At 40.4% G+C, this 8,174-nt stretch overlaps 1 protein-coding gene across 1 annotated transcript in view; it reads right to left on the minus strand.

Moving 5' to 3' along the window:
- Positions 1 to 3,961, minus strand: part of Rbm47 (RNA binding motif protein 47) — a 42,549-nt gene extending 38,588 nt beyond the window's left edge. Inside the window, 1 exon segment of the mRNA XM_033758883.1 lies at positions 3,580 to 3,961. The gene's annotated coding sequence lies outside the window, so the exon portion shown is untranslated.
- Positions 3,962 to 8,174: the final 4,213 nt, after the last annotated feature.

Genomic DNA, 8,174 nt, shown 5'->3' on the forward strand with positions numbered 1-8,174 from the left:
TTTACAGCTTTGTCACTGACAGCATATCGGCTGTGGAAAAAACAACAGCATCTAAAAAGAGTATTAGGCTTGAAAACGAAGATTTTTGAAGCACACTTTCCATGACATTCAAAGGGAACGCATCCTGAAATGTTCCCAAATCACCTTTACCAGCTATGCACTGTGTCCCTAAAGAAATGGACCGAGCAGAGACCAAGTGCAAACCAGGATGGACTGGGAATGCGGTAGGTAGGCTAGGCTGAATCACACTCGAATACGGAGTGGTTTTACTTCATGACACAGGCCCTCTGCCAAGCAGACACATACAGCATCTTCTCACTTTCTTGTTGCTACATCTTTGTGAGACAAATTCTGTGATTCTGCTCAGTATGGAGCTGACACAGTGACATGGCAAGGCTGTTGGATGGTTGAGGATTAGGTGAATTATTGAGGTCCCTTAGCTGAATTCGATGAAGCACGGATTCAAACCCAGGAATTCTGAGGACAAAGTCTGTTCTTAATTACTATGTCCTTTTTTTTTTTTTGCAGTACTGGGGATTGAACTCAGGACCTTGCACTTGCAAGGCAGGCAAGGTGCCACTGAGCTAAATCCCTGGCCCTACTATGCTCTATTGAAGAACCTATGCTTTGTCCCTCAGTATGGAAGAGTGGAAAATTCAAATCTGTGCTGTAAAAAAATTACAAATTGCCATGCTTTGGATCTTCAATGTTCCCAAAGGACCCTGTATTAAAGCCCTGGTCCCCAGCTCATGGTGCTAATGGAGAGGAAGGAATCTCTGGGGGGCGGGCGTAGTGAGGGGTCGGGGCCATTGGGGTCAGGCTGTTGAAGTGGAGGGGAGAACTTGACCTCTACGTGTTTTGCTTCCTAGCCACAAGATGAGAAGTTTGTTCCACTTGTGCGCTAAAGTAAACCTTTTTTCTGTATGAGTTGACTCTCAGGTAAGTGTTACAGTAAGGGACAGCTGACCAATGCACAAATGATCCTATATGTGTATCACAACTGTTCAGGGTCACCTCAAGGAGTCAGAACTAAATGGCAAGCTTTAAAATGGATTGCCAAGATCCTAATAATTTTTTCAAGAGCCACAAGTAATCAATCTTTTTTTTTTTTTTTTTTTGGTGGTGGTGGTGGTGGTGGTACTGAGGATTGAACTCTGGCCCTTGTGCTTGCAAGACAGGTGGCGGAACCACTGAGCTAAATTCCCAGCCCAAGTAATCAATTTTAAACAGATATTCTTCAAATCAAAACCTAAGATAAGAGAAGGTTAGGGGCTCTTAAATACCTAGTATTCTAATTTTTTCCCTGGATTCTTAAAAAGCTGTCACATTTTAGAAATTTTTGGATAGATCAAAGACCTTGGGCTGGGGATTTAGCTCAGTAGTTCCACCGCCTCCCTTGCAAGCGCAGGGACCCAAGTTCGGTCCCCGGTACCAAAAAAAAAGAAAGACCTTATGAAATAAATCAAGCTTACAATTTTACTTTCTACTGCTTGGTCAGTTAGCCCTATTCAGATGGTTCTTTCTTCCTAATATTTAACAAAATTATCTACCTTTTTTAGTAGCCAAGAAAATGAACATATGCAAATTCACCACAGAAGAATGATTTTAGAAATAAACAAAAACTATTGAATTTTTAAATATGATTCATAGACGGTGGCTATGAGATTATCGCTCCTCACACAGCAAGGTTTCTGTGTGTTGACATTTGACCCTTTTTATAATATGCACCTTGTACCAGCAAAACTAAGTCACCAGTTAGTTACTCATTAAACTTGGGTGCCCAGGGCTGACTTGTACAAATTACACTGTTAACTGCTTGGCCTGGCCTGAGTGCAGAAGGGGAAAAGAGCAATCATCATAGCTGCGAAATTCTGTCATATCGGCAGAATTGAACCGCAAATTGCAGCAATTCATGACTGACCTCTGATCTGTGAAGTGAGTCTAAACCTTTGAACCTCGGCTCAGAGTTGAGAAACAGACTTTCCTTGTACTGCAGAATATGGTTGGGAGAAGCAGCCTCCGAGCCTGGGAAGACTTCACGGGTCATCCCCAAACCTACCTCCCACAAAGAGTCGATGACAGCAAGACAGCGACGATGGTGACCTTGAGGGCAGACTTCTCACAACATTGCATTTTCAACAAATGTAATAAAGCTGGGAAATTTCAGGATGTAAATCTTTTTAAATGCATACGTCAGAATAAGAAAAAAATTGAGATAATGTAATTGAAGTTATTGGATATTTAATACCTAATGATATGTGCACTCAAAAAATTATCTTTACAAATTAGAGAAGAGTGAACTTAAAACTAAAGATTCTAGAGCTGGGCATGGCGGCGCACGCCTATAATCCCAGGACTCGGGAGACTGAGGCAGGAGGATTGCTGTGAGTTCGAGACCAGCCTGGGCTACCTAGTGAGGTCCAGATCAGTTTCAGCTATATAGTGAGACCCTGTCTCAAAAACAAACAAACAAAAAACAAAAAAACTAAAGATTCTAAAAGCTGTTTTTTTTTTAAAAATAAATAGTACCATCTCTCATTCAGAATGTTTTTATATGAATGTACTATCTAATCTCTACTGTAAAATATAAGGCCACATTAAGTCCCCCTTGGGAAAAAGCAGTCATGGGGAACCAGTTATACTTTTCTTTGAACCCAAACTTACCTTTTGATACTAACAATATAGTACACTAATAAATAAAGTGTAATCATGTGAGGTTTGTTTGTACATTCTGTTGCAGCATTAGGTTAGCCTAAGGAAGAGGGTTTTTTTGTTGTTGTTGCTATTATGAAGGAAGAGAGTTCATTATGGGAAAATGGGTTTTATTTTGATAATTACTTTCTACTTTGAATGGCATTGAAATTATTTCAAGGTAGAAAGAATGAATAAAGATATTCGACTTCTCTGGCCATTTCAGGTAGTATTCAAATATAACATATAGAAAATAACTAAACTATTACATATAATGAAAGTGAAACTAGTTTTGTAGTTTTTAAAGCATATAACCTAGACTTAAATAATTCTATTTTATAAACTTAATTGACTATTAGTTCAGGAAAATGATTGATACGAGTCTCCTTTACAGCAGAACTTTTCTCCAAGAGGAAATTCCATTATTGCTAGTATGTACGTTAATTATCATAATTCTAAATTGATTAACCCCTTATTTTTAATTACCACCATTTTTTTCTCTAAAGGTTCACTCTGAAATGACTTTGGAAAACAAATGCGGACATCACTGATAAATTCTTGTTTATAATCCCATAATCTAAACAGCTATCTGTAAACAATCTGTAAAAAAAAGATCTTTGCACCGATCTGGGTTTTTCAAGTGTGAAAAGCAAAAAGCTGTGAGATAAAATGATTTTTTTAAAAAGATCCATAACAAGGCTTTGGTTTTAGAGCTAGTAAGGCAAATAGTATGGCATCTGAAGTTCTTATAAACTTCCGTTTGGGGGGGCCATCAATTAAAAAAACAGATAAATGGATCATTTGTTTGTTCAACCTGATCTAAATTGCTTTAACCAAACACAACCATCTCTCAGGCTCTTTAATTAAAACAAATACAGTGTCCCCTACCTTTCCAGTCTTGAAATCTGGATGCGACAGGCCAGTTGTAACGACAGCCTCCCCTAAGCAACCTTCGCTCCCGATCCCAGGCACTGTGTGACTCGTCACACATGGCGCCTGTCTCCTCATTGGTGAGTGAGCTTTGGCCACTTAAATACCTTGGGAGTCGCTTGCTAAGGGCGCCTGGAAGCCCTTGAGTGGGTGGTTCAGAAAGAAGGGAGGTACAAAACTGTCACACAGTAACCCCTCAACAGCAGTCTGAAAATTAATGGAAAACCCACTGTACCCAGTGGATTTGGGTTAGTCCCAAGAAGATAAATTCTCTGGCATTTCATACAGGAAGAAATTGACCTGAAATACTCTTCAAACCCAATAGTGACTAGAAGGAAACCAGTAATTTTTCAAATTTTCCTTACTAGAACCCCATGGGTCCCCATTACTTTGTATTACTTGATGCAGATTTTTAAAAATTGTCCCCACTTCATCTCTGATGATGGGAGGAATAAATAAATACTTGTAAGGTGCTGAGAAAAGTTGTTGGCATACAGAATGTACTGCAAACTGTGTTACAGTTTCTTAGAAATGTTACACATCTAGAAAATGCTGCTCTTTTCTTTTTCTTTGCATTATATTCAGGGTAGGTAATGCAGATCTGGCATCTTTGGTTTTTTTCCTAATCGCTACCGACAAATGTAAGTTCAGTAGGAAAAACATATCCACAAAAATCCCACAGGAGCTAAATAAATTCTCTTTTTATTTTATTTTGTGTATCGGTTGAGAGTGGCGAGTGGATTTACCTGGAAGTGTGGAGGAAAATAGAGGGGCCCTAGAAGGAAGAAGGATGGGGTTGGGGTGCCGTGCTTTATGGTAATCAAAAGTCTGTACATAACAACGAGGCAGGAGGCCACGAAGCACTTAGGCAGAGTAAATACCCTGCTTTCCAAGCAGCTAAGAGATGGAACCTTGTGCAAAGTCTCTCTGGAGGCTGAGTTTGTCGGTTCAGGCAGGCAGAAAATCAGAGGAGAAGGGAGAAGGGAACTTTGAACAGGGCTTCTGTAAGCCACGTGAGCCAGGAGAAAAAATGAGCTCAGCAGTGCACAGAGAGAAACTAACACCTGTAACTTCCAGAAACAAAAACTCAAGCAAGGGGTACAGCTCAGAGGTGGAACAAGTAATTAATTTATTATGTGAGGCCCAGGTTATATTCCCAGACCCCAAAATAGCAAAACAAAACAAATAGAAGTTATGACCCTGAGTTGTCCTGTACTGGTTAGTATGACATTGTTCACTTTATGCAATTCTATGACCCTCTGCAATCTACAGTAGTCAGGGTTGGAAGTGAAAAGGTCAGGGTGACAAAAAAATGCTTTCAATCTAGTCATTAATCCATATTTTATAAAATAAAGCTTTATTGCTTCTAGATAAAATAATCTAGAGCTATCAATATTGACTATAAAATATTAAAAAGTTAATAAAAGGTCAAAATCCAACAGTCTTCTAAGATTATCAAGTCTAAGATTATCATTCTCATAAATAATATATGAAACTAAATTGTTAGGTTCTGATCAAAAGAAAGCCAAAGCAAACCTTAGTAACTAATGCTATGTTTCAAAAAAAGAAAAAAACCTACAGATTTTAGACAAATTCAAATTTCTCTTGACTACAAATGGGACTCAGAAAATGTTTTTATGAGTAATTGATTATTTTATATAGGAAAAATTTTGGTGGCCATGGTTTGCACACACTTGTAATCCCAGCACTGAGGAGGATGAAGCAGGAGAACAGCAAGTTTGGGGCAGCATGGGCTACATAGTGAGACTACTTCAAAAACACAAAGAAGAAAAGGAAAGGAAGGGGAAGGGGAGGAAGGAACAGAGGAAGGGAGGGAGGAAGGAGGGAGGCTGACTGGGTACGAGGCTTGTTTTAAGCATTACAGAGTGGTTTTTTTAGAAGCTTGTGAAAATGTGTGTGTGTGTGTGTGTGTGTGTGCTCACAAACATGCACATTCTTATAGCAAATATTATCCAGAAAATGCAAAAACTTGGGAAACAGAAAAACCATGTCAAAATGAAAATTTTAAGAATAAGGTGAGGGCTGGGGATGAAACTCGTGCAAGGTCCTGCCTGGGTTCAATTCCCCAGTGCTGGGAGAGGTTGGGGGGGTTGGGGGGGTGGAAAAGACAGGGCAGCTTTTCACTGAATATCTGAAAATGATCATTACAATCACAGCCTGCCCTTGCCCCGCCCCCAGAAGGCACTGTTTTCTGCACTGGTTTTGGTTTTTAAAATACGTACACCCTAGTTTTAAAAATTCACTCTAGAAGGGTGCCCAGCAGAATGGCGCCACCCTCCGCCTCCACTCCCCGCCCCATGGAGGCGAAAGTACGCAGTGACCTAAGCAGCGGCTGTCGCATTCCTGAGTCGCACTGGCCCCTCAGGGACCTGGACCTACCTCTTTTGAGTCAGCCGCCCCCAAAGGAGCTGTCCTTCACCTTCACAAAGCACTTTTATTTTAACATCGAGTCACAGCTGACAAATCTGAGGTCAGAGACCGTAGAGGAAAGGAAAAGGAAAAAATACAGATGCAAAACAGAAGCTTGGGATGAGGGAAGATCTAGGGTAGATTTGGATAAAGGAAAGAAACGAGGCCCAGGAGAGCCTGGGAGAAGAGGAAGTGAAGCTGGCAAAGACGTGCGTGTAATCCTGTGGCTGCTCTAGATGTGAGTGACAAGTGTTCAGATCACCTTAACGACCTGCTAAGGGAGCATTACTTTTAAATTTTAATTTATCTAAAGAGTATGAGATAACCAATGTAAAGGACATGAGACTATGCATTTGCTTGTGTAGGTAACAGTAATAGTTCTTCTAGAGAATATGATACTATTTAGAATTTCAAAATTTCTCCTGAAATTACTTTGTACTGTATCGATGCATACCTAAAGCTAAGAGGAAAACACTGTATACACACACACACACACACACACACACACACGGAGTACTAGCCTCCTGCTGAAAAAGTATCAAACATTGGCAGAGAAGCCATCTAACTGTATTGATAGTGGCAGCAATAATAACGTATTTCCCCCCAAATAAGACCTACCTGCAAAATAAGCCCTAGCTGGTTGTTACCATGGCAATGGCCAGTGTCCTGCAGATTCAACCTCACCATTCTCTTGCTCAGTGGCTACTTTGTAATGGTGGGTAAGGCAAGGATAGGCTGATTGGGGCTGGTATTTTGGATCTTTAGTTTATAAAGCTGATTATTTTCTGGTTAGGTCTTATTTCGGGGGAAACATAGTAATTGGCCATGAAGCTAATAAATCACTAACTGGGAAAGATGCGAGGTAAACAGCAATGTCCACAAAACTGAATGATTAAAAATAATATAAAATTTTTTGTTGTTGGGCCGGGGGTTTAGCTCAGTGGTTCTGCCACCTGCCTTGCAAGTGCAAGGACCTGAGTTCAATCCCCGGTACCAAAAAAAAAGAATTTTTTGTTTTTAATTTGTCAAATTCCCATTATGGTATCAACAGAAACAGAGAAGTATTTCCTAGATACTGCACATTACCATATCTGGCATGAAAAGCTAATTTGATCTGGGAATTAGTAAGGATCTAAGGGCTTTATTTTAAAATTAAAATGACATCCTCTTGGGGTGGGAATGCAGCTCAGTGGTAGAGTGCTTACCTGGCATCATGAGGCCCTGGGTTTTAATCCCAGTGCCACAAAAAAGGTACCCTCTCAATCGATGTACTTGCTATCAAGAAACAGTAAAACAATGATAATATTAATAATAGTAAACATTTACACAATTCATTTCTTCACAGTGTCAGGTACTGGGACTCTTGTAGTGAGCAAAATCCCACTCCATGGACCTTACAATCTTGTGGATGAGACAGACATTGGCTGAATGAATCAGTAGGACAAAGGGCCAGGGATTTAGCTCAGTGGTGCCACCGCCTGCCTCGCAAGCACAAGGACCCCAGTTCCATTCCCGGTACCAATGAATAAAGAAGTAAGTCAATCAGTAGGGTACACATAGCTATGTTAGATTATGAAAGAGCAAGGAGAAAAGCAGCAGGGAAGAAGAACAGGAAAGGGGGCCCGCACACAACCATGTGTTCTCTGACATAGAAGGGAATACCCTTGTTATTTATTAGTGATAAAATTAAGCACATGAATACACCTGATTTCTTGTGGGATGTGCTACCAACCTAGTCATACATCTAGATTCTTTTAATCATGTCAGACACTTCCTGTTTGTATGGTAGTAGCTGTTTAGTATGGATATAGGCAGGGAGTAGACAGCTTAAATACAGTAGAGAAGGAGCCAGGTACTATGGAAAGAATCCAAGAGACTGTGATGCTTTGGGATGATTATTCTGAAGTCCTTTCTCAGCTTAGCAGAACTTCAGAGAGTTTAAACTGGCCAGCCCGGCCGATCTCCACTCACCCTCAGTCTAGATCACTTCCTTCCCTATACTTCCTTGAAATCACAATATTTAGCCCTTGATTGCTGCTTAGCACACTGACTCAGAGAGAGAAGAAGAAGAGATAGGTGGATTGGACCAGGACTAACATTTTCCGGGGTCTAGGTACCAGGAC

Source organism: Fukomys damarensis, unplaced genomic scaffold, assembly GCF_012274545.1.
Source record: "Fukomys damarensis isolate Sample0158 unplaced genomic scaffold, DMR_v1.0_HiC HiC_scaffold_35, whole genome shotgun sequence".
NCBI classification, from domain to species: Eukaryota; Metazoa; Chordata; class Mammalia; order Rodentia; family Bathyergidae; genus Fukomys; species Fukomys damarensis.